The following is a 25,961-nucleotide window of genomic DNA, read 5'->3' as shown; positions in this document are numbered from 1 at the left end:
GATCTTGGCTCACTGCAACCTCTGCCTCCCTGGTTCAAGTGATTCTCTGGCCTCAGCCTCCCAAGTAGCTGGGACTACAAGCATGTGCCATCACGCCCAGCTAATTTTTGTATTTTTAGTAGAGACAAGATTTCACCATGTTAGTCAGGCTGGTCTCAAACTCCTGATCTCAGGTGATCTGCTCACCTCAGCCTCCCACATTGCTGGGATTACAGGTGTGAGTGCCACTGCACTTGGCCCACCCAATTCATTTCTCTGTCCTAAAATAAAAAATTAGTAGATGGAATGCTCACTTTGGCAGCACATATACTAAAAAAATTAGCAGATGGAAAAGAATGAACTCTCCACAAATATAATATGTCCATTAATTGAATAACAGGAGTTCAAAACTAAGCCCTTCCACAAATCCTTGTTAGTCTTCCTAACAACTTTAATAAGTGATTACTATTATTTTCCCAGGTTTCCGGAGGAGCCTCAGAGAAGTTATTTGCCCGAGGCTATATACACAGCTGGCAAGAGGTAGAACCTGATTCTGGATCTGACTCTAGGGACTATATTCATTACTGCTGGACTATGCTGCTTTCCCCAACCCCCTAGGATTTTAAAAATAGCACGCTGCACTTGAAACAGGGGAAGGCACTGTATAACATCCAAATGTTGCTCTTCCCTAGAGGAGCTTAGTGTGACGCAGAGAGGAGCAGACAGACCTAGGGCTAACTCCCAGACTTACTAGCTGCATAATTTTGGCAATTCTTATTTCTCTGAGCTTCAATACTAGATGGAGATAATAACCATCCATCGCCTGCCATGCTCATTAGACAGGGCTTTTGTTAAGAGCCAAATAATATTGTGGAGGAAGGGTGAGCTCTGAGCACAATTTCTGCAGGCTTGGGTTTTTTGTCTGAGAAAGCTTTTGTCCTCTAAGTAGAATCCATTGATCATTCCCTGAAGTGATTTCCTATCTTCTTCCTCCTGGCTACTGTTATGAATCTCATTTTCATATTGATTAAAGGAGAGAATTATGAACTGGCTTGAGAATTTTAAATTTTAAATCCACTCTGGAAAACTGTTCCCAGAGTATTAAACGGTATTAAAGGGAAAACCATTTCCAGAGTAGAGAGAAATTGGAAACGGCATGATCCACGGGAAGCTGTGCCTTGGTGATGCCAGTGAGGGTAGTCTGCTCAGCCACTCATGGTTTCTTGGTTGTTGTCCCTCGGTTGTTGTCCCTCACATTGTATCTTATTCAGGTTCATTAGATACCTCCTGGTTCTCTAGAAGAGTCCTGGGTTACAAAAGAGGCTCAGAGAGAAGGCAGGTGGAATTGAGCTACAAAGTAGGGTTTGGCAGAATGGAGACTCAAAACTTGGTTTTGCCTGCAGGTTCAGTGCTCTTTCCCTTGTGCACACTCCCTCCTCTATGAAGTCTTCCCTGGTTATTCTAGCTGTTCTTGGGGTCTTTGGGGAAGTAAGCATACTTTGTTCAATTTTGTTTTGTTTTGATTAAGACAGGGTCTTGCTCTGTCAGCCAGGCTGGAGTGCAATGGTGTGATTGTAGCTCACTGCAGCCTCAAACTCCTGGGCCCAAATGATTCTCCCACCTCAGCCTCTGGAGTAGCTGGGACTACAGGCCTGTACCACCATCCCCAACTAATTTTTAAATTTTTTTGCAAAGACAAGGTCTCATTACGTTGCCCATGCTGGTCTTAAACTCCTGGCCTCAAGCAATCCTCCTGCCCTGACATACTAAAATACTGGGATTAGAGGCATGAACCACCATGCCAGGCCAAGCATATTATTTAAAATGTAGACAGCTCCTAACATAATGTCAGACATGAAAGTGTTTACCACAGAGCCTGGTGTACAATAAATGCTCATGAGATGTCTGAATCAGGATCTGTGATTCTTCCGTGTAATTTAACATATACTTATCGAGCCTTTCTTCTATGTCAGGTCCTGTTCCAGATTCAGGGAATATAAAGATGCCCCTGTTCTTCAGAAGCTAAAAATTATTCAAAGAGACTGAAATAAACCTAGTTTCAACATAGTGTGACCCAGGAAAGTACAGAGAGCTGTGGGATCATAAGGAAGGACCCAGCCGGGTGTGGGGACTCACGCCTGTCGGGAGTTCGAGACCAGGCTGGCAAACATGGCGAAGCCCTGTCTCTACTAAAAATACAAAATTAGCTGGGCGTGGTAGCGGGCACCTATAATCCCAGCCACTTGGGAGGGTGAGGCAGGAGAATCATTTGAACGTGGGAGGCGGAGGTTGCAGTGAGCCAAGATTATGCACTGCACTCCAGCCTGGCGATAGAGCAAGACTCTGTCTCAAAAAAAACAAAACAAAACAAACAAACAGAAAAAAGGACCTTCACCAAGTATGACTAATGATAGCCCCTTGCATTTTATGTTGACAGTTTACAAAGTACTTCTCAGATCTCTTACTCAGTTGACCTTCACCAGGAATCCTATGAGATAGGAATAATTCGGCATGTTTTGCTGATGTGGAAGTGAGACTCAGAGAGTTAACAGAGCCCTAACCAGTAAGCTGGGCAGCAGCATGGAATAATAGAAAGACCACTAGCCCAGAAGCCAGGAGACTTGGCTTGTATGGCATGATTTCATTTGTGACTCTGTGATCTTGGGTAAGTAACTTTTCCTCCCTGGGGCTTGGTCTGCTCATCTATAAAGTAATGTGGTTAGACTAGAAGGGCTCTGAGATCTATTATTGCCCTGATACTCTCTGGAGGAGGAAGTAAAGTCTTATAGTTGAAGATGGGGGCTCTAGAATTAAATGAACTGGTTGAGTGATCCTGCACGAGTGAAATAGCCTCAATGGCTTCATGATAAAGCAGAGAAATTAGGAGAACCCACTTCATGGGGTTATTATGAAGATTAAGTACAGTAGTAATATATGTGAATGAAACACATTGGTAACAAGTAAGTGTTCAGTGAATGCTAGCAATGATTACTATTTGATCTATGAGGCTATGGTAGAAAGATGTCTGGAAAGTGCAGGGACTCTTTCTACCACAGCACTTTTGTGTGGTAGAACCTCATTCTGGTCACCCAGGGAAGCCTCGGAAAAACAGGCCTTTGTTTTGTAAAGTTGTAGAACAGTCTTCAAGTATCTCTTGAAAATCAGAGGTAGGATGGTATGCGGAAAGAATCAGACAAACATGGCTTAAAATTCCAGCTTGGCTCCTTACTAGCTATGTGGCCCTAGGCAGGTGACTCACCCCCTTATGACTCAGCCTCCTGATTGAAAGTGGAGATAATACTCATTTTGCAGGGTTGCTCTGAGGCTTGAATAAAAGAATGTGTGCAAAGCTTTCAGCCCAGGTATGAGAGAAAATACCAGAGATTGGTGAGGTTAAGTGCTGGATCTCTCTGGCTGCTTTTGGGGTATTTAAGCCTGAAGACTGTGCTTTCTGCTTCTAGGTCTCCAAACTAGTGAATATGCCAAGTTTTATGCCTTCTCAACCAGGTTGAAGCATTCAGCAATGAGAATGAGACCTTGGTGGTTCAGTTTTCAGTAAAACACAAGCAAAGCATCGATTGTGGTGGCGGATATGTAAAACTCTTTCCTGCCACCCTGAACCAGGAGGATATGCACTCAGGATCCGAGTATTACGTCATGTTTGGTAAGCTCTCTGATAGCAGTCACTGTCAGCTCCATTAGGTCCTAATGACAGCCACTGTAGTTGTTGAAAACGTTCAGATTCACTTGGAACAGAAAATGTCTAATATGGTAACTCCACCCCTGCCTCCATGTGGTAGGACTCTTCAAAGACCTGAAAAAAGCAACTCGAAACCTGAATGTTAATATAAGTAAACCACAGAGGTGGGGAGGCACATGGTACCATATTAAGAAATCTATAGCACAGGGAGACATTCTCCAGTGCTCAGAAGAGGAGAAGGAGGTCATCAGCTACGTAGACCCTCTCACGGGTACACTACAATAAGGCACTATACTCTGCCTCAGTGAGAGAAAGGCACAGGAGGTCAAGGAAGTGACCTTTTTTTAGCATCTGAAATGTGTCCAGAGTGTTGTATCTGTAACCTAAATATGTAACTAGGCCTCCTTGGGGCAGTCCAGATCTTACTTAAGCACGTGTATGTTTTGGATAGTCAGAGAGAGGTAACATGGGAGGTAAGGTTGAAAATTAAGTTAAGGCCGGGTGCAGTGGCTCACGCCTGTAATCCCAGCACTCTGGGTGGCAGGAGGCTGAGGCGGGTAGATCATCTGAGGTCAGGAGTTCGAGAGATGGGTGAAACCCCATCTCTACTGAAAATACAAAAATTAGCTGGGCATGGTGGCTGGCACCTGTAATACCAAGCAGGATAATTGCTTGAACCTGGGAGATGGAGGTTGTAGTGAGCCAAGATCGCACCACTGCACTGTAGCCTGGGTGACAGAGCAAGTCTCCGTCTCGAGAAACAAAAAAAAATTAGCCGGGTGTGGTGGCAGGTGCCCGTAATTCCAGCTACTCAGGAGGCTGAGGCAGCAGAATTGCTTGAACCTGGGAAGCAGAGGTTGCAGTGAGCTGAGGTTACACCACTACACTCCAGCCTGGGTGACAGAGTGAGACTCTGAGACTCTGTCTCAAAAAAAGAAAAGAAAATTATGTTAAATCTATTCCTAACTGTTGCCAGATAAGGCTTTCTGGGCTCGGAGACACTGATGATCTCTAGAGTTCCCTCTAGAGTTTTTACAAAGCATAAAGGGCCCCAGGCTCTGTTTCTAGGTAGGCTTGGGTTTGAATACCAACAATGCTACTTCCTAGCTGTTTGACTTTGAGCAACCTGCTTAACTGTTCTGAGCCACAATTTTCCCAGCTAAAAGTGGGGGATAGTAACACCTACTTGTAAGAATTAAATGACATGGTATAAAATGCCTGGCACAGAAGGGGTTTCTGGTTGGGTTTGGTCAATGGGAGCCCTGGGAGATCAGAGGTGGAAAAGAGAGTTGTGTTCCTCAACTGAAAGTCAGCTTCTCTCTTGCCTGTCTTTTCCACAGGATTCTTTCTTCCAGGCTCTGCCAAGCACTCCTTCTAGTCCCTTTAGGCCTAGGGGTAGAACCCCATTGTTGTTAGCCCCGAGCATAGCACTATACTTTATGTTTTCACAATGTCCTGCCCCAACCTTTGTAAATAGTCCTTTTATTAAATCCTTCTCAAATAATCCCAAATTTGATTGTGCCATCTGTATCCTGCTGGGACCCTGATTAATACACATGCTATGTTTGTCTTGGGTCTTGGCCTTAGACCAGGCAAACTGCCTTAAAGTTATGTGAAATTATGCTTTGGGGTTTAATTTCCAGGCCCTGACATTTGTGGCTTTGGCAACAACAAAGTACAGGTCATCCTTCATTACCGAGGGAAATACCATGAGAACAAGACCATCAAGTACAGGGTGAGTGTGTGCTGGTCCTCAGCCAAGAGGGAAGGAGATGCATTTTATATGTGTTATCTCATTTAATTCTTACAAAATCCTATAAATTAAATACTGTCGTCTCCATTTTACAGGTTAAAAAGTAGATCTAGAGAAATGCTGTAAATTGCAGGATTTCATAAAGGAGCAGTTGATCCAAAAGCCTAAGAAGTTATATGAGGTCCTCTTGTGGAACAATGCTTGGCATGGCCCAGTTCCCCACTGCTAGACATGGGAGAGGATGGGCGGAGGGAGGGAGTGTTGGACTTAGAAACAGGGATGGGGAGTCAGTTTATCATAGTAACATCAAGTTAGAGACACCTAGGTTGGCTAGAGGATAGTAGGTGATTTCATCAGCAACTCAACAGGGATTCACCAAATACTAACTCTGTGTTGGGCCTTAGGCTGGGGACAGAGTGGGCCAGACATAGCCTTTAACTTCACAGAACTCACAGTCAGTGAAGGTAAGAGTCAAGCAAAGTGACTACCTAGTATGATGGGCGTCTGTGGGAGCACAGAAGAGGACCCCTACCTAACCTGGAGTCTTAGGAAATACTTCTTAGATAAGAGTTCTCCTGAGCTGCACTTCAAAAGATGAACATGACTTGATCTTGTGAAGTGATAAGACATTTTAGGGAGAATTGAATTCTTAGAAAAGATAATCACAGGAGAAAAGTCAAAGGGACTTGAGAAAGAGTAGCGCTGCAAGTGGGAGCATGGAGAGAGGCAGGAACCCAGTCTAGAAAAGCCCATAGGTGTCATTGGAGAATCAGTGTTTCACACCCAAGGCCTTCTTTAGCAAGACTGTATAAAGGTTGTACCATGCAGGAGCTCTCTGAGGTCCTCCTCTGGGGCAGGCCTCATGCTGCAAGCTGCAGACACAACAGATAAACCATATATGACCCCTGCTCAGTCTAGTGGGACAGGCAGAAAGACAGGTAAGATCAGAGAATGATGAGTGCTGCAGTGCAGGGAAGGATGAAGGCTAGGGAGACCAGAGGAGTGTGTACTAGGAGAAGAGGCCCAGAATCCATATATGGTTAACCAGAGAAATGGGTTAAAGAGTGTGGTAAGGTTTGTTTGTGACTATGTGGGTTGTGGCATTCAGGGAACTGAGGGTCTGGTGCATTTAATGCTTGGGATCTACAGATGTTCAAAATGGAACTGAAATATTCCCCCATTCCCTTTATAGGTCAATAAAGACACTCACCTGTACACTCTGATTATTTGCCCCAATGCTACTTATGAGGTTAAAATTGACAACCAGCAGGTGGCAGCTGGGGATCTGGAGGAGGACTGGGACTTCTTGCCTCCCAGGAAAATAAAAGACCCTATGCCCAGAAACCAAGGAAATGGGATGAATGCCTGCACATAGAGGATCTGGAAGACAAGAAACCTGAGATCAGAGGGCGTTTGGCTGGGAAGCAGGTGGGATCTCAGCTGTGGAGATAGGAGAAGGAGGCTGGGAATGATGGAGAGAGACCGGGGACATCAATCCCTCAAGGAGGTGTTCAGCTAGATATTGTTTTCCAAAGAGACATGGAGGGAACAGGGCAGCCACTTACCTTTGTTGGGGATCCAGCAGCCTCTGTGAACAATGTGTTATGATCCCTCTTTTGTGGATAAGGAAACTGATGCTTAGAAAATGAAGTAACTTGCCCAAGCATATATGCGTTAGAACCAAAATTTGAACCTACGTCTTTTTGACTCTTAAGTTACCAATATGGGGAATGTGTGGAGTATACTCACTGGCTCATTATTATACTAATTGGCTCATTATTATTATTCTGGAAAGCTGTACTGGATATAGCTATGAATAGAACAACCCTTGCCCTCTAGGGATTCTAAATATAGTATGGGAGGCAGATAAGAAAACAAAGATCAAAATATGTGATCAGTGCTGAGAGCCAGGGAGACAAGCCAGTGAGAGCCCAAAAGCGGATCCCAGCCCAGCCTGAGTTGAGGTGTAGGCAGCGGTCTGAGAAAGAGAAGGAAATGCTTGAGTGAGTGAGTTAACCTAGGAGTTGGAAACATAAACTCTGGGGTCAGGCCGATATGGGTTTGAGCACCACCTTTTTCTAACTATGGGACCCCATCCTACTAGCAGTTAACCCTGCGCAAGGAACATAACTGCTGTGAAAGTCAACTTCACAAACAGGGATTATTTTAATACTTATGTGTGAAGGTTACTGTGAAGATTAAATGAGCTAATAAAAAATACATAATGTAGTGTCTGGTATATAGGAAGTCCTTAAGGTATGGCCTTTATATGTTAATAATATGCTGAATTTCAAATAGTAGATTTATTAGAGAAAAGTAAGAGGGAAACTGGGGTGGAGGGAAGACATTCCAGACCCAGGGAACAGCAGGAGCAAAGGCACAGTGGTTAGTTAGGAAATAACATGGTGTGTAAAAAACTGAAAGCAGTAGTTCAGTATTTGGGGAACATAAGGTTCCAGGTGGGGCATGGTAGGAGGTAAGGTTGGAAAGGTCTGTTGGAGCCAGGCCAGGAAGGGCCTCACCCACCACATACTCTGCAGGTCAGAGCAGAGTCAGTGTCATGCAGAAGAGGTGCTTGAGGTCAGGCAGGGGTCAGCATGGGACCAGGCAGCTGGAGTCCAGCCCCTAAAGAGAGAGAGAGGCCTGCAGAGAGATGGGCAGTTGCCTAGCCACATATAGGGAGATTTAGCAAAGGGCCCCAATCCTTGGTGGAGGGAGGTGTAGTAAGGGAATTAAGGCAGATGATCAGACAAAGTGTCTGGGCCTTCAGCACCATGGAAAAATAAGGGGCTAGGTTGCTGCCATGCCCAGAAGGCAGGCTTAGGGTAGGAAGACTAAACATGGACCCTCCCCTCCTGGTAAGGACCATGCACCTGATGTAGTCAGGGTTGGCTTGGCTCAAGGGCTTGGGGAGAGTAGAGAGGCTGCAGGTCTCTATGCTCCCTGTTGAGCGGAACAAGGGAAGATGGAAACTGATTAAATCGACAGGGCACTGTCACAACTATAGCCCCCAGGATAGGATGCTAACTGTCTGTCTTAGGAATCATAAAACAGCTGGGACAGGCTAGGAACCAGAGAACTTTCCCAATCACAATTGTGTTGAATGACTGTGAGTTTGGTGGGCTGGCATTGAAGCCTTCAGTCATTCTGGACAAATGGTCACAACCAAAGCAAACTGCCAGGCAGACAGAGCAAAGCCTTGGAGGCTCCACAGCATAGAAATATAAAAGTTGGGGTTGGCTGTTTTTGATCTTGTAGATCTCTGTCTTCGGAAATCAGAGGGTCCTGGGGTACAAAGAAGGACTGACACAGGACTGGGAGCATACTGGGATACAAAGCAGGTCAACAAGAGGCCTTCAAGAAGAGGGACCTAGGCTAAAAGATCTATTATAACAATAAGGGCCCATGATTGTGAGGGAGAGTGTGGCCAGAGACAAGGGAAATTCCCATCTTATTTAAGCTTAAAGAACTCAAGGTCAAAATGACAGTGAACCCAGAGGAGGGAAGTGCTTAAAGCCTCTTTCTTTTCCGCCCTGCATTTGTTTACAGGTCCTGAGCTGCCCCTTCATATAGATGATGACAGGAGGGGGCAGAGGGAAGGAGCCAGGTCCAGCCTGACAGCACTCTGGACCCCCTTTTCCTTTTCTTTTCTTTCTTTCTTTTTTTTTTTTTTTTTAGATGATCTCGCTCTGTCACCCAGGCTAGAGTGCAATGGCATGCTCACGGCTCACTGTGACCTCTGCCTCCTGGGCTCAGATCCTCCCACCAGGTGCGTGCCACCACACTTGCCTAATTTTTAAAGTTCTTTGGGGTAGGGATGGGGTCTCACTATATTGCCCAGGCTGGTCTTGAACTCCCGGACTCAAGCAGTCCTCCCACGTTGGCCTCCAAAGTGCTGGGATTACAGATGTAAGCCACCACGCCCAGCCCGAACCCCAGTTTTATCCCAGCCTATGCATCTATCCTCATGAAGGAACATTTCATTTTAGGACTGGGAAGACTTTGAATATATCCTGGATCCAGAAGCCCAGAAGCCAGACAACTGGAATGAGGCTATGGATGGGGAGTGGGAAAGGCCTCTTACACCAAACCCAAAGTATAAGGTGAGGGGGGTCTCTCTTTCCAATGGGTGTGAGAAATGAGAGAAAAGACATGTAAATGCTAATTGATGAAACAGAAATTCTGAGATCCTGTGGTCATCTTCCCTTCCCTTAAACCCTGCAAATAAGACTGTAGCCTCATCTGAGCCCTGCTCACAGGGCTACACCTACGTAGGACGGGGTGGGCTGGTAAAGGCCAACTTTGACAGGTATAGGGCCAGGCAGCTCTGGGCCTGGAGTTTGTCCAGAGTGGTGGAAAGCAGCCAGTCACAGGAATGTGGTCAAAATAGGACATGGGTTTGGAGTCAGGAACTGGAAGTCTTAGAAGTAGGCCAGAAGGAGAAAGGGTGTACATGAATGAGCCAAAAATGCAAGGGGTAGGGACACTTTTTATTTTATTTATTTATTCATTTATTTTGAGACAGAGTGTTGCTCTGTCACCCAGGCTGGAGTGCAGTGACGTGATCTCGGCTCACTGCAACCTCCGCCTCCTGGGCTCAAGAGATTCTCGTGCCTCAGCCTCCCGAGTAGCTGGGATTACAGGCACACGCCACCACGCTCGGCTAATTTTTTGTATTTGCAGCAGAGACATGGTTTCACTCTATTGGCCAGGCTGGTTTTGAATTCCTGACCTCAAGCCATCTGCCCGCCTTTGCCTCCCAAAGTGCTGGGATTACAGGAGTGAGGCACTGCACCCAGCCAAGGGACACTTATTTTTTTTTTTTTTGAGATGGAGTCTCGCTCTGTCGCCCAGGCTGGAGTGCAGTGGTGCAATCTCGGCTCCCTGCAAGCTCCGCCTCCCGGGTTCACTCCATTCTCCTGCCTCAGCCTCTCCGAGTAGCTGGGACTACAGGCGCCTGCCACCACGCCCGGCTAATTTTTTTGTATTTTTAGTAGAGACGGGGTTTCACCGTGGTCTCGATCTCCTGACCTCGTGATCCGCCCGCCTCGGCCTCCCAAAGTGCTGGGATTACAAGCGTGAGCCACCGCGCCCGGCCTGGGACACTTATTTTTAAGAGCTAACTCCTGACCTCATGTTAGAAGCAAGAAGAACAAAAGGAATCAGTGTCAAATTGTCCAGAGGTAAAACTGACTGAAGCAAGCATGATTTTATTTGGCCACAGTTTCCTACACTACACACCAGGAAGAGAATGGCCTCAACTGCCAGGGTACTCAGATGATGTTCTCTGAGAAGCTACATTTTCTTTATTTCATGAATGAGCTAGTGCAGACATAGGGCCAAGCTCAGAATGGGTCCTTGCCACCTCGCTTGGCTTCCTCTGGGTAGCAAGGGGAATTTGAAAGAATCTTGTGGATTAACTCAAAGAAAGGGAAAGAAGCTTCTGGAATCCTTCTCTGAATCCTTATGTCTAATACACAACTGCCTTATAAATTGATTGGTGTATTAGTCCATTCTTGCATTGCTATAAAGAAATACCTGAGACTGGGCAATTTATAAAGAAAAGAGGCTTAATTGGCTCATGGGTCTGCAGGCTACAGCTATACAGGAAGCATGGCAGCATCAGCGTCTGGGGAGGCCTCAGGTGTACACGGTGATGGCGGAAAGTGATGCCAGGGTGTCTCACATGGTGGGAGCAGGAGTAAGTGAGAAAGGGGGGAGGTGCTACACAATTTAGAAGTAAACAGATCTCACGATAACTCACTCGCTATGCAGTACCAAGGGGGGATCGTGCTAAATCATTTATGAGAACTCTGTCCCCATGATCCAGTCACCTCCCACCAGGTGTTAGGTAACATGGGGTACCTTAAAACGGCGCTGTACCTTAAGGTGGGGCTGGTTCCGGGTTCTTCTCCCCTCCTTGACCGGGCGGGCACTGCCTGAACCCGCCAAAGGAGGGCCGATCAGAAAGAAGCATCTCCCGCCTTCCCTTGGGCCCGCCCCTAGCCCAATCCACGTAGGCCCAAGGGATATAAAACCCAGCACACCAGCAGCCCTCTCTCTCTTCTCTTCCTTCTCCTTGAGTGGTGCTGCTCGATACCTCCAATAAAGATCTCTTGACCGCGACCGGTGTAGTTTGGTCTCCGCCCGGCCCCTTTCACCAGGCCTCACCACCAACACTGGGGATTACAATTCGACATGAGATTTGGGTGGGGACACGGATCCAAACCACATCAATTGGCCTTTCTGATTGCATGCGATCAGAAGAATGACAAAATACTAATGCCATGTTCACTGTTTGGTTCTTTGCTTAGGGACAACGGAAACCTCGGATCATTGACAATCCCAGTTACCAGGGGGAGTGGATTCATCCCAAAATAGACAACCCTAAATATAAGCCTGATGCCACCATTTGTCACTATTATAACATTAGTGTTCTCGGCCTGGACCTTTGGCAGGTAAAGCCCTCTGGTCTCAGAGCCACTGAGACACAGTCTCTCAGTTTTCACAAAGTAGAAAGAGCCTCAGGCTGGAAATCACAAGACTTGAATAAGTCTTGGTCTTTATAAGCCTCAGACTGCTGATCTTTTAAATGGGGGCAGTCATATTCTTCCTAATAATTATAACATTTACTAAAATTTACTGAGTCCCTCTCATGTACCAAATGCTGTATTAAAGACTTTGCATATGCCATTTAATTTTCACTAGCAAGTCTCCTACTTTTTTTTTATTTTGGAAAAATTTAATATATTCTCTATTGTTAAGTGCACCAGATGCTGGACTTCTGAAACAACAATTATACTTCAGCGTAATAGCATTTTCTACATTTTTTCTGTTCATGTTGCTTGTTCCTCTGATTTACCTAGAATCAGTGAATCTGAAACAAAAAGATTCTTCAAGCACCTGGTAAATTTCAGGTCCCACATTAGAAAATGAGCAAGCATCAATAATATTGATGGGGGTGAAAATATGACACTGTGAAAGTCTCCTCCTTCTAAATGTGAAAAGGAGACTCAGAAAAGTTAAATAATTTGCCTGAAGACATACATCTGTTAAGGTAAGTAGAAAAGCTAGAATTTAAGTACAGCTCTTTTTGTGTTTGAGACGGTCTCACTTACTCTGTCACCCATGCTGGAGTGCAGTGGTGCAATTTCAGCTCACTGCAACTTTGCCTCCTGGGTTCAAGTGATTCTCCTGCCTCAGCCTCCCGAGTAGCTGGAACTACAGGCATGCACCACTACGCCTGCCTAACTTTTCTATTTTTAGTAGAGACAGGGTTTCACCATGTTGGCTAGGCTGGTCTCCAACTCCTGACCTCAAGTGATCCACCGCCTCGGCCTGGGATTACAATTGTGAGCCACCATGCCCAGCTGAGTGCAGGTCTTTCTGATGTCACATTCAAAGTTCCAATACTTTACACTGCTTCTGCTGGTCCTACATGATCCTTGGAGGTGCTTCTAGGGATAAAGGGAAATCAGAGATGTGGTAAAACTCTGAAACATTAAAATCCCTAGACAGATGTTAGGGGCGATTGCCCCAGCCATGATGATAAGTCCTGACCCAGCTTCCCTCTTTCTGCCAGTCATCTTTCCTTTAATTGGAAGGTAAAGAGGAGGGGACAAATAATCCAGCCTTTGAAAAGTTGTTGTCCTCTCCATCTCTTTCTTCTCTGAGACTTATTACGAAAGATGGGGAGGACTCCTCCCCAAATCAGGAGAAAGGAGAGTGGCTCAAGGCCCCAGAGTAAAAGCCTTGGCCATAATTCCTCCCAGGAGTCTGTTAGAAACTATAATCTACAAAGTCCTGGATGAAGAATTCCCCTGGAGAGGAAGGGAACTCACTTTTGTTAAACACTGGCCTGGGGTCAGTGCTTTACCTACGTTACCTCCCCAAATTCTCACAACTCTATAAGGTAAGTACTATTATCCCTTATTATTTCCTCATTTTATGTTTGAGAGAATTGAGACTCAGAAATGCCAAGCGACATGTCCAAGAGCACACAGCTAACGCATGGAAGAGACACGATTCAAACATGGGTCTGTCAGCCTCTAAAGCCTTTGCCGTAATGATTACACCCACTGTACAGCAGAGCCTCTGGAAGCCACAGCCACCTGTCCTTGAGTATATCCTGCGAAGTCCCATGGCCACGTGTCTCTGTGTCTCTGATCAGTGATTTCTACAGTTCAGAGCCACCGAAGGTTTCTGGGACAGACGCCCTCTATTTGAAGCTTTCTTGGTTTGTTTATTGATTTTCTACTTTATTTATTTATTTATACTTTCTTGCTTCTCTGGCTCAAGAAGACCAGCGTAAGAGTACAAGGATGTCATGTATGTAAATAACCAGGAGCATGTGTGGGGGAGTGGGGAAGGGTTCAGAAGAAAAGAAAGGAAGGGTGGAAGGGACACATCGTATCTTTCTTTTCTTTTCTTCCTCTCTAATTTGAAGAATGTGGATACACTTTGCATTGTTATTATTTTTTTTTACAGTTGTCTCTTTTTAATACATAAGGAGAACTTTCTACATCTTGTAAACATATGTGATCATATTAATATGCCTAATCTGATTATTTCATTAAAATGCTTATCCCCCCACTGAAAACATTAAGATACACATTTTAAACTGTATCTTTGTTCATACACAAAATTAAAAATATTTGACACTAATTGCTCTGAGTTCTATCAACCTCTGTAAGCAGTCAAACCTTAGTATTTGAAGAATTTAAACCATGCCAGAGGAGTGCTTCTCAAACTTTAACATGCATATGAATAAAATGGGGGGTCTTATCAGATTCTGATCCAGTAGGTCTGCAATGAAGCCCAAGAGACTACATTTCTAAAACTCCAGCATTGTCTCTTAATTTTGCGAGTGTGTGTGTGTGTGTGTGTGTGTATGTATGTGTGTGTCTGTATTTTAGAGAGAGAGAGAGAGAATTCTGCACAATGCTGACATTTCCCTTGCGAGCATGTTTTCTTCTAACTTCTAATCGGGTCTGACATTCACAGGTCCTACTCCACCACCCCCCGCACCCCCCGCCCCCGCACTCAGCCAGCCCAGAACATCCAGGTTACCACGAGGTCCCTGCACTTTATTGGAAATCCAAGTGACTCTCAGTATGGAGATGGGTGGGAATTCCCTCACCTTCCCCCGCCCCAATTTCCAGCCTTCAGATGCTCTGGCAGCCTAGATCCCCTCCCCATCCCTCCTTGGTCCCAGCCTAGTAAGATGGTCAACTTTCCTGCCTAATCCCTGACCCCTCCTGTTCCCTGTTCTGACACCTCCAAACACAACCCCTTTACCTTTTTTTCTTTGGTGGAAGTGACTGCATTGTTTTTTGTTGTTGTTTGTTTTGTTTTTTAAATCAGCACAGAGGCTGGGAGGAGATGGTAGAGAACAAAGAAAATCTTCCTCTTACTGTTGGGACTCCTCATGATCTTTGAAGGAATGAATATAGTTTAGCCACAATAAGTATAACCTAGTCATAATGTCATCACCCAATGGGTTCATCTAACCCGCTGCCCAGAAAAGCTGGAGCACTGAGAACAGCAAGTTTTCACAACAGAGAGTTTAATAAATGCAGAGCTCACTAAGCAGAAGGATAGGAATTTATTATTACTCATATTAGCCTCTCTGAAAATTTGGAGGCTAGGATTTTTTTTAAGGATAGCTTGGCAGGTGGGGGGCTAGGGAATGGAGAATGCCAGTTGGTTGGGTTGAGTGTGAAATCAGAGAGTCAAAGTTGTCCTCTTGAGCTGAGTCAGTTCCAGGGTGGGGGCCACAAGACCAGATGAGCCAGTTTATCAATTTGGGTAGTGCCAGCTGCACTCTACATCAGAATGCCGAGTCGGAAAAATACCTCAAATACCAATCTTAGGTTTTACAATAGTGATGTTATCTATAGGAGAATTGGGGAGGTGGCCTCTGGCTGCATGACTCCTGAGTCATAATTTCTATTTTGTTAGTTTTACAAAGGCAGTCTGGTCCCCAAGGCAAGGAGGGGGTTTGTTTTGGGAAGGGGCTGTTACTGTCTTTTTTTTTTTTTTTAATTAGATTATAAACTAAATTTATCCTATAGTTAGTTTGGCCTATGGCCAGGAATGAACAAGGGCAGCTTGGAGGTTAGAAGCAAGATGGAGTTGGTTAGGTCAGATTTCTTTCACTGTCACAATTTTCCTGTGTCAGATTTTTCTCACTGTCATAATTTTGGCAAAGGTGGTTTCAATAATACAAAGCACATCGATATCCCTTACACCATATGGTCTGTGCCACAGCCCTGTGAGGCCAAGAGAATAGGACTTACCATTGCCATTTTACTGATGAGAACACTGAGGACTCAGAGAGGAGACTTGACTTGTCAGGGCCCATCTCTAACAAGTGCCCAAACCTATACTCTTTTTTTTTCTTTTTTATGTATTTTTAGTAGAGACGGGGTTTCACCGTGGTCTCAATCTCCTGACCTCATGATCCACCCGCCTCAGCCTCCCAAAGTGCTGGGATTACAGGCGTGAGCCACCACGCCCAGCCAAACCTGTACTCTTTACATGTTATTACTCAAGTGGGATAGCACAGGTAACTTTCAATGAATTCCTCAGGGCCTTAGGCTTTAGTCGAACACAGTTCACAATTCTTTTACAGAGAATATATAAGTAGACCATGATCACCAGTTAGGATGCAGAACTGGCACTCTCATAGCCCATGAGTTTAATGTAAGGGCAATGGGGGCAAAGGGGCACTAAAAAGAACAGAGAGATTAGGAGCAGTTCTCATGAAAGTAGGGAAAATGGAAAAGCCAACAAATAGGTGGTTCTCCTAGCAAGACTGCTGACAACTCAAAAAAAAATCCCAAGGGTAAGAAAATATCTTAAAGATGCAGAAGGAATTTTAAAAACCAATTGTTAAAAAATGGCTCATAGCAAAATAATTATCTCTATTCAAAGTGGCTATTTTACCACTTGTTTTTCTCTTGGAGACAGGGTTGGTTGGGTAATGTAAGCCAAATAAAAGCCTTTCTTATTAAAAACAAGAAAACTTTTTTGGCCATGAAACAGTAAGGCAGGGTTTTTTGTTTTTGTTTTCAATTTTTAGTTTTTGTGGGTACATAGTAGGTATATATATTTATGGGGTACATGAGATATTTTGATACAGGCATGCAACATGTAATAATCACATCAGGGTAAATGGGGTATCCATCATGTCAAGCATTTACCCTGTCTTTGTGGTACAAACCGTCCCATTACACTCTTTTAGTTGTTTTTAAATGTATAATAAATTACTTTGGACTATAGCCATCTTGTTGTGGTATCAAATACTAGATCTTATTCATTTTACTTAGTTTGAGATATATATATATATATTTTTTTTTTTGAGACAGAGTCTCACTCTGTCACCCAGGCTGGAGTGCAGTGGTGAGATCTCTGCTCACTGCAACCTCCGCCTCCCAGGTTCAGGCATTTCTCCTGCCTCAGCCTCGCAAGTAGTTGGGATTACAGGCATCCGCCACCATGCCCAGCTAATTTTTTGTATTTTTAGCAGAAACAGGGTTTCACCACGTTGGCCAGGCTGGTCTCAAACTCCTGACCTCGGCCTCCCAAAGTTCTGAAATTACCTGATTATGTTTTTGTACCCATTAACCATCTCCACTACTCACAGCACCCTACCCCCGGCTCCACTCCCACCCTTCCCAGTCTCTGGTGACAATCATTCTACTCTCTACCTCCATGAGTTCAAGGCAGGGGTTTTTTCAAAGCCTAGGGAGGGCCATAGGATTACTCATGCTACAGACTTTCCAGTTGGTTATACAAATACTCCCATGAAATTGACTTCATGATTTATTTAACATACTGCAAAAGTAAAAAATTATAAAATGGCCATTATTTTGCCCTTTTTGAAACATACTCAGGTACTGAAAATTATGATAATAACCACTAGTGTCTATTGGGTGACTATTAACTGCTAGACAGTGTGTGCTTTACATATATTATCGCTAATTCTCATGAAACTACTGTCAGGGAGTTATTATTTTCCCTACTTTACTTATAAGGACTAGGCTCAGAGGGATTGAGCAAACTTGTCCGAGATCACACAGCTAGTATGTGGTTGAGCTGGTCTGACTCCATGACTTCTGTTCTTTGTGTTCTGTTCCTTTCTCATTCAATAAACAAACACGGAAAATATTACATACCATGGATTTCATTAATCTTTTCCTTTCATCGTAAATACTAAAAATGTTATTTAAAAAAAATAGAGAACTATAGCACATGATCCACATTGTATAGAATCTGGCTGGGCACAGTGGCTTACACCTGTAATCCCAGCACTTTGGGAGGCTGAGGCAGGCGGATCATTTGAGGTCAGGAGTTCAAAACCATCCTGACCAACATGGTGAAATCCTGTCTCTACTAAAACACAAAAAAAAATTAGCCGGGCATGGTGGCACATGCCTATAATCTCAGATACTCGGGAGGCTGAGGCAGGAGAATCACTTGAACCAAGGAGGTGGGGGTTGCAGTGAGCCAAGATCATGCCACTGCACTGGGTGACACAGCAAGACTCCCTCTCAAAAAATAAAAATAAAATAAAAAAGGAATCTAAATTCTGCTTACATTTCTTGTTGAAACTTTTCTTTTTCCTATGGTCTTTTAGTTTTTCCGATTAAGGAGATAACTTTTTTGTTGCCCAGGCTGGAGTGCAATGGCGCTATCTCGGCTCACCGCAACCTCCGACTCCCTAGTTCAAGGGATTCTCCTGCCTCAGCCTCTTGAGTAGCTGGGATTACAGGCATGTGTCACCATGCCCAGCTAATTTTTGTATTTTTAGTAGAGACAGGGTTTCGCCATGTTGGCCAGGCTGGTCTCAAACTCCGGACCTCATGATCCACCCGCCTCGGCCTCCCAAAGTTCTGGGATTACAGGGGTGAGCCACTGCACCCAGCCACCTTTTTAAAGGCGTCTATATGTAAGTATCATCAGAAGTAGGCACTATCAATCTGAGCCGGGGCAAGAGCCAGTGGGCACCAATTTGGAGGCTAGCAGAGTGATAGAAGTTACTTCACGGCCGGGCGCAGTGGCTCACGCTTGTAATCCCAGCACTTTGGGAGACCGAGGCAGGCGGATCACGAGGTCAGGAGATCGAGACCACGGTGAAACCCCGTCTCTACTAAAAATACAAAAAAATTAGCCGAGCCTGGTGGCGGGCGCCTGTAGTCCCAGCTACTCGGAGAGGCTGAGGCAGGAGAATGGCGTGAACCCGGGGGGCGGAGCTTGCAGTGAGCCGAGATTGCACCACTGCACTCCAGCCTGGGTGACAGAGCGAGACTCCGTCTCAGAAAAAAAAAAAAAAAAAAAAAAAGAAGTTACTTCACAACCTTCTAAAACAGTGTTTAGAGGCATAAGGAGCACAGAATCTTGGGAAACTAAATTAACTTTGTTCTAGAGCAGATCAGCTAGGGCAGTACAGGATTTTGGACCCTCTGTGTTATTAATAACCCTTGTATTTCCTTGCCTAACCCAAATTATTGATTACAACCTCTGGGCCAGTAGCCTGGGAATATGCATTTAGCTAGGGTCTCCAGGTGCGTTTTAAGCCCTTCGACATTTAGGCACCTAGTTTTAATAATCCTGTTGTTTTCACTTCAACAGGTAAAATCGGGCAGCATCTTTGACAATTTCCTTCTTACAAATGATGAAGAGTTTGCTCAAAAAGTTGGAAATAAGACCTGGGGAATGTCTGACTCCTCAGTTGTTCACTATTCTTTGCATTTCAAAAATCAGCCGCATAGTCTTTGTCTTATTTTTGGTCGCTCAGCCCTGAGAGGTGGGAGAAAGAACTCATGTTCACTGGACATCTATAATTTTGTACTTGTGGCTCTGGCAGCACTTTCCAAACGCTATCCCACTTAGCCTTAAAACAACCCAGCAAGACAGATATTATTACTTCCATTTTTCAGATATGGGAACTGAAATTCAGAGTATAAAGTACTCAAAGTCATCCGCGGCCTTTGACTTGTTGAAGTTTTGCCGTCCCTTTTGAGTCACAAACTATGAGTCTCTTATATTTTTCTTTATAATTTTACTTTTCATGTTTATTGTATTTTTAACCATCTAGAGTCTACTCTTGTACAGGATGTAGAATTGTTGAAATATGGTAATTATACTATCCAAGCCTTGCTGTATCAGTTTCTGAGAGGAGGATGTTCAAGTCTTCAGCTACAATTATGCATCTATTTTTCCCTGCAGTTTCTCTCTCTCTCTCCCTCTGTGTGTGTGTGTGTATATATATATATATATTTATATTTATATTTATATCTATATCTGTAAGAGACAGAGTCTTGCTGTGTCTGCACAGAGTGCAGTGGTGTGATTTTGACTCACTGCTGCTTCGAACTCCTGGGCTCAAGCAATCCTCCCACCTTAGCCTCTCGAGTAGCTAGGAATACAGAAGTGCAGAAGTGTGCCACCACATCCAGCTAACTTAAAAACAAATTTTTTTCGGCCAGGCGCGGTGGCTCACACCTGTAATCCCAACACTTTGGGAGGCCGAGGTGGGTGGATCCCCTGAGGTTGGGAGTTTGAGACCAGCCTGAACAACATGGAGAAACCCCTGTCTCTATTAAAAATACAAAATTAGCCAGATGTGGTGGCGGATGCCTGTAATCCCAGGTACTCGGGAGGCTGAGGCAGGAGAATCACTTGAACCTGGGAGGCAGAGGTTGCAGTGAGCTGAGGTGCGCCACTGCACTCCAGCCTGGCAACAAGAGCGAAACTGTCCGAAAAAAAAATTTTTTTTTGGAGATGGGATCTTGCTATGTTGCCCAGCCTGGTTTCAAACTCCTGGCCTCTCATGCTCCTTTTGTGTGTTAGACTACCTGCTATAGTGCATTGATCTAGAAGGGAGCTACTGAGCTCATTTTCTTTTTTTTGTTTGTTTTGTTTTGCTTTTTGTTGTTGTTGAGACAGGGTCTTGCTTCTTGGCCCAGGCTGGGGTGTGGTGGTGAGAATACAGCTCACTACAGACTCAACCCCCCGGGCGCAAGTGATCCTCCTGCCTCAGCCTCCCAAGTAGCTGGGACTACAGATGCATGACACCATGCCAGGTTAATTTTTTCTTAACATTTTTGTAGAGATGGGGTCTTGCCATGTTGTCCAGGCTGGTCTCAAACTCCTGGGCTCAAGCAATCCACCTGCCTCAGCCTCCCAAAGTGTTGGGATTACAGAAAATAGGCCTGAGCCTATTTTCTGTTGGATGGCTACGAGAAAGAAGGAAGGTGATGAGTGCTGTTTACCAGCTTCCCCGGCCTCCTAGAACTATTTTATGGGTGGAGTGATACCTGGGGCAATGGCCTCATGACCCTGACAAGCTCTATCCAGATGTCCTGGTTCTGCAGGAAGGTCCATTCAAAAGCAGGTTTGTGGCCAATACTTGATTACCCAATAGGCAGATTAAGCTCATGCTTAGAGCACCCGCAAAAACACAGGCACAAAAAAAAGTTTTTTTTTTAAAGAACTTTGATACTTAATATTTCCTTAAAAAAAAAAATTGAAAGACCAGGCGTGGTGGCCCACGACTATAATCCCAGCACTTTGGGAGGCTGAGGTGGGTGGATCATTTGAGGTCAGGAATTCGAGACCAGCCTGGCCAACATGGTGAAACCCCGTCTCTACTAAAAATTCAAAAATTAGCCAGTCACGGTGGCGTGCACCTGTAATCCCAGCTACTCAGGAGGCTGAGACAGGAGAATCACTTGAACCTGGGAGGCGGAGGTTGCAGTGAGCTGAGATCGGGCCACTGCACTCCAATCTGGGCAACAGTGTGAGCCACCGTCTAAAAAAAAAAAAAAATGAAGTGGTCATTCTGGGAAAAATTGTTAAACCTTGTAATACTTTTTAGTCTGGTTTTGTCTTGTTTTACTTTGGGATTATATCTAAAATTGTTTTGTGAAGGTACTTTTTCATATTGGTTAGGAGTTTGAATTTTGGAGCTAGACTGCTTGAGTTCAAATCCAGGCTCCATTATTTATTAGCTGTATGAACTTAGGCAAGTTATTTAACCGCTCTTCATCTATAAGTGGAGAATAATGATAGCCTCTATCTTACAAGTTCCTGGTATATAGTAAGTGCTCAATACATGGTAGCTATTATTATTAAACCATACATTCAGTTGACAAGTACTTGAGTACCTGTTCAAAGCACTGTTGTAAATGCTGGGGTTACAGTAGTTAAATAAAACAGAGAAGTTTCTACCTTCATGGGGCTTACTTTCAGTTTGAGGAGGCCACCAAGAAAAGTATAAGGAAGTCTGAACCTCAGATCTCTCATCTAGAAAGTAGGACAAGTAACACACCTCATACTTTGTTGTGAGGAATATACATAACGTGTGTAGATTGCCTATTACAGCACTGTGGTTGGCAATTCAGTAGGCATTCGATAAATATGTGCTAAATTGGAACCAATTTTATTTATGAACAAACTACACACACACACACACACATATTTCTATTCACCCTACACATGCTGAAACTTTGTGTGTAAATAAACACTATCCCGGAAATCTTAAGAATGTTGGAAGGCTGGGCACGGTGTCTCACGCCTGTAATCCCAGCACTCTGGAAGGCTGAGGTAGGTGGATCTCCTGAGCTTAGGAGTTCAAGACCAGCCTAGGAAACATAGTGAACCCCCATCCCTACAAAAAATACAAAAAAAAAAAAAAATTAGCCAGGTGTAGTGGCATGTGCCTGTAGTCCTAGCTACTCAGGAGGCTGAGGTGGGAGGACCACTTGAGCCCAGGAGGTGGAGGTTGCAATGAGCCAAGATGACACCATTGCCCTCCAGCTTGGATGACAGAATAAGACCTTGTCTCAAAAAATAAATAAGTAAATAAATAAATAAATAACTGTTGGAAGATGCCAGATATTTCTAAAGTTGGTTAACTTTGTTTATATTATCTGTAAATTATTGTGAAATTCCACATTCTAAAAGGACCTAAGAGAAGCAATGGAGAAAACTGTATAAAGAAGTTGAAAAAAGAAAGCAGGCAGAAGAGGCCAAGAAGAAAAAGGAAATGGAGGAAGAAAAGGAAGATGGCATTTGGGGAACTGAAGAAGAGGGAAATGAATTGGATCCCACTACAGAGCCAGGAAATGACAGGCAGATGCAGGAACATGATGCTGACAGAGCGTTTCTGGGTAAAAATGAAGAAGTACTTGTTGACTAGAAGGGTGAACTGTAACTGGGATTGTGGAGGCAAACGTTAGGAGGAGAAATATTCATGAGGTTGGTACAATTTGGGGAGCAAAATAACTTACTTTTTTGAAATAAACTTTGGATTTGTATTTCCATCCCACTCTCTTTGCTCTGTGTGACCTGGGGAAAGTCACACTGCCTCTTGGGGCTTCTATTTCCTTAGTGGAAAGGGAGTGATCATTTCTCTTCTATGAGGTTGTAGGGATTAAATGAACTAATGTATATAAAATGACTGATACAAATAGGTAGTCAAAAATGGTTGCCATCACTACTGTCATGATTATGGTGTTTATGAAATTAATTATCAGTAAATAAACTTCTGTATAAACTTAATCCTCACTTTCAATTTATCCCAGGACACCCAAGGATTTTATTTTGTTTAAATGTATGGGGCCAGGCACAGTGGCTCACGCCTGTAATCCCAGCACTTTGGGAGGCCGAGGTGGGTCGATCACCTGAGGTCAGGAGTTTAAGACCAGCCTGGCTAACATGGTGAAACCCTGTCTCTACTAAAAATACAAAAAATTAGCTGGGCTTGGTGGCGGGCACCTGTAATTCCAGCTACTTGGGAGGCTGAGGCAGGAGCATTGCTTGAACCTGGGAGGCGAAGGTTGCAGTGAGCCGAGATCGCACTCCAGCCTGGGCAACAGAGCGAGACTCTGTCTCAAAAAATAAAATAAAATAAGTAAAATAAAATAAAATATAAACGTATGTATTGGTATTTACTGAGCAGTGCTGATGGTTATACTTGTGGACAGATGATGTTTTCCTTTTGCAGATGTATCAAGCACTTAACAACTAGATTTCCCCCAACATAAGAATAAATACTTTGTGAAAATCCATTTGCTTTTCTGCTGTTTTATGCCCTAACTTTTAAATAATTGTCACTTGTTTGCAAGTTTGCTAGTCTTCTATTTTTTTCTGTACTACCTGCTCACACATCATCATGCACATTCTTGTAGCTCTTTATAGATTAGAAAGCACTTTGCCATAAATTTTTGGAGCTTCTACAACATGTTCATCTAATCCTCATAGCAGCCATTGTAGAGGATACCATTCTTCTCTTCATTTTACAGATATGGAAACTGCTCAGAGTGGGTAAGTCATTGCTCAAGGTTAAACAGCTAGTAAGGGACAGGACCAGTGTCTCAAGCTTGTCTGGTTTCGAAGTTTATACTTCCATAAAACAATAACTCTATAAATAACTCTAACAAAGCACTATAAAAGAAAACAGTTTATCCTTCCACTGCACCAGGCTGTGGAATGAGTGAGTGAGTATCTATTACTATTGAATACATAAAATAGGCAACATTCCACATGGAAAAAATGCCTTTTTTTTTTTTTTGAGAAGGAGTCTCGCTCTGTCACCCAGGCTGGAGTGCAGTGGCGCAATCTCGGCTCACTGCAAGCTCCGCCTCCCGGGTTCACGCCATTCTCCTGCCTCAGCCTCTCCGAGTAGCTGGGACTACAGGCGCCCGCCACCACGCCTGGCTAATTTTTTTGTATTTTTAGTAGAGACAGGGTTTCACCGTGGTCTCGATCTCCTGACCTCGTGATCCGCCCGCCTCGGCCTCCCAAAGTGCTGGGATTACAAGCGTGAGCCACCGCAAATGCCTTTTTAAGTGCTTTTTGTTTTGTTTTGTTTTGAGACAGAGTCTTGCTGTGTTGCCTAGGCTGGAGTGCAGTGGCACAATCTTGGCTTACTGTAACCTCCGCCTCCAGGGTTTAAGTCATCCTCCTGCCTCAGCCTCCCAAGTAGCTTGGGACTACAGGCGTGCGCCACCACATCTGGCTAATTTTTGTATTTTTAGTAGAGACAGTGTTTTGTCATGTTGGCCAGGCTGGTCCCTAACTCCTGACCTCCAGTGATCTGCCCATCTCAGCCTCCCAAACTGTTGGGATTACAGGCGTAGGCCAGTGCACCTGGCCTTCAAGTGTATTTTAAATGACTATATCCAACAGCCACGGAGTCAGACCCACAGACATGGCTGTCATACAGTTCAGTAAATGATAAGCCAGGGCTCTGGAACACAGTAGGTGCTCAGTAAAAATCAGTTGAATAAATGAACAATTTTCTGCCTGGTGGTTTCGGTGGTTTGAGAAAAGACTTCACGAAGGAAGTGACTTTTGAGGCCGATCTTAAAGAATGCATGAGTGTGCATCTTTAGGGGAAGGTTAAAAACAAAAAAGAATGCACGGGTCTGCCCAAAGGAGAAGGGGATGTGTGGACCAGATGTCAGAGTTAAAGAGCAGAGCACCAGATGACAGGAAGTACGGTGGTGAGGTCAGGGAGCAGCAGCAAGAACTTCTTCCTTCCTCCCTGCAGACTGGTGCCTGGTGTGGTTTCTAGACCTTACAATCTTTGGAATATTCTGGTTTGGAAAACTTGACTTTATACCTATTTCTACAGCCTAAGAGTCTTCCTGTTGTGAAAAAGAGCTAAGCTTCAGGGGCTGAGGCTAAATATTTTGTTCTGGGGCTGGAGGACTGGTGTGGATGGTGATTTTTATTTTAGGGATGCCAGTCTGATATGAGCATTGTTTACTATAAATGTCTGCTCTGATTGCCCAGGTGTATGCTCTACCAATTGTTACATATTTTCAGTATCACCAGATGAAGATATTTTCAGGCAGGATTTTGTAATCCTTGTTTACGGTAAGGATTCATTTGAATATTTTTTAAAGCTGCTCCTCTCACCTTTGATAAATTTTCTTTTGCCTTTTATTTTGATTGATTGTGCATACGCTGTTTCAGAAATTATGGTATGCCAGGCATGGTGGCCCACACCTGTAATCCCAGGACTTAGGGAGGTCAAGGCAGGAGGATCACATGAGCCCAGGAGTTCTAGACCAACCTGGGCAACATAGTGGAACTCCATCTCCACAAAAAAATTAAAAATCAGCTGGGCATCGTGGTGCATGTTTGTAGCCCCAGCTACCCTGAGGTTAGAGGATCGCTTGAGCCCAGGAGATAGAGGCTTCAGTGAGCTGAGATGATGCCACTGCATTCCAGCCTATGCAACAGAGCAAGACCTTGTCTCAAAAAAATAAAAATAGGCCGGGCGCGGTGGCTCACGCTTGTAATCCCAGCACTTTGGGAGGCCGAGGCGGGCGGATCACGAGGTCAGGAGATCGAGACCAGGGTGAAACCCCGTCTCTACTAAAAATACAAAAAATTAGCCGGGCGTGGTGGCGGGCGCCTGTAGTCCCAGCTACTCGGAGAGGCTGAGGCAGGAGAATGGCGTGAACCCGGGAGGCGGAGCTTGCAGTGAGCCGAGATTGCGCCACTGCACTC

The 25,961-nt window shown here is 44.5% G+C and overlaps 1 pseudogene; it reads left to right on the top strand.

Moving 5' to 3' along the window:
- The window catches only part of LOC116472433 (calreticulin-like), a 33,807-nt pseudogene extending 11,169 nt beyond the window's left edge, over positions 1 to 22,638 (top strand).
- The last annotated feature ends 3,323 nt before the right edge of the window (positions 22,639 to 25,961 follow it).

Source organism: Hylobates moloch, unplaced genomic scaffold (genome assembly GCF_009828535.3).
Source record: "Hylobates moloch isolate HMO894 unplaced genomic scaffold, HMol_V3 SCAFFOLD_8, whole genome shotgun sequence".
In the NCBI taxonomy this organism is placed as follows: Eukaryota; Metazoa; Chordata; class Mammalia; order Primates; family Hylobatidae; genus Hylobates; species Hylobates moloch.
The sequence above is the reverse complement of the archived record's forward strand: the minus strand, read 5'-3'. Positions and strand labels throughout refer to the sequence as shown.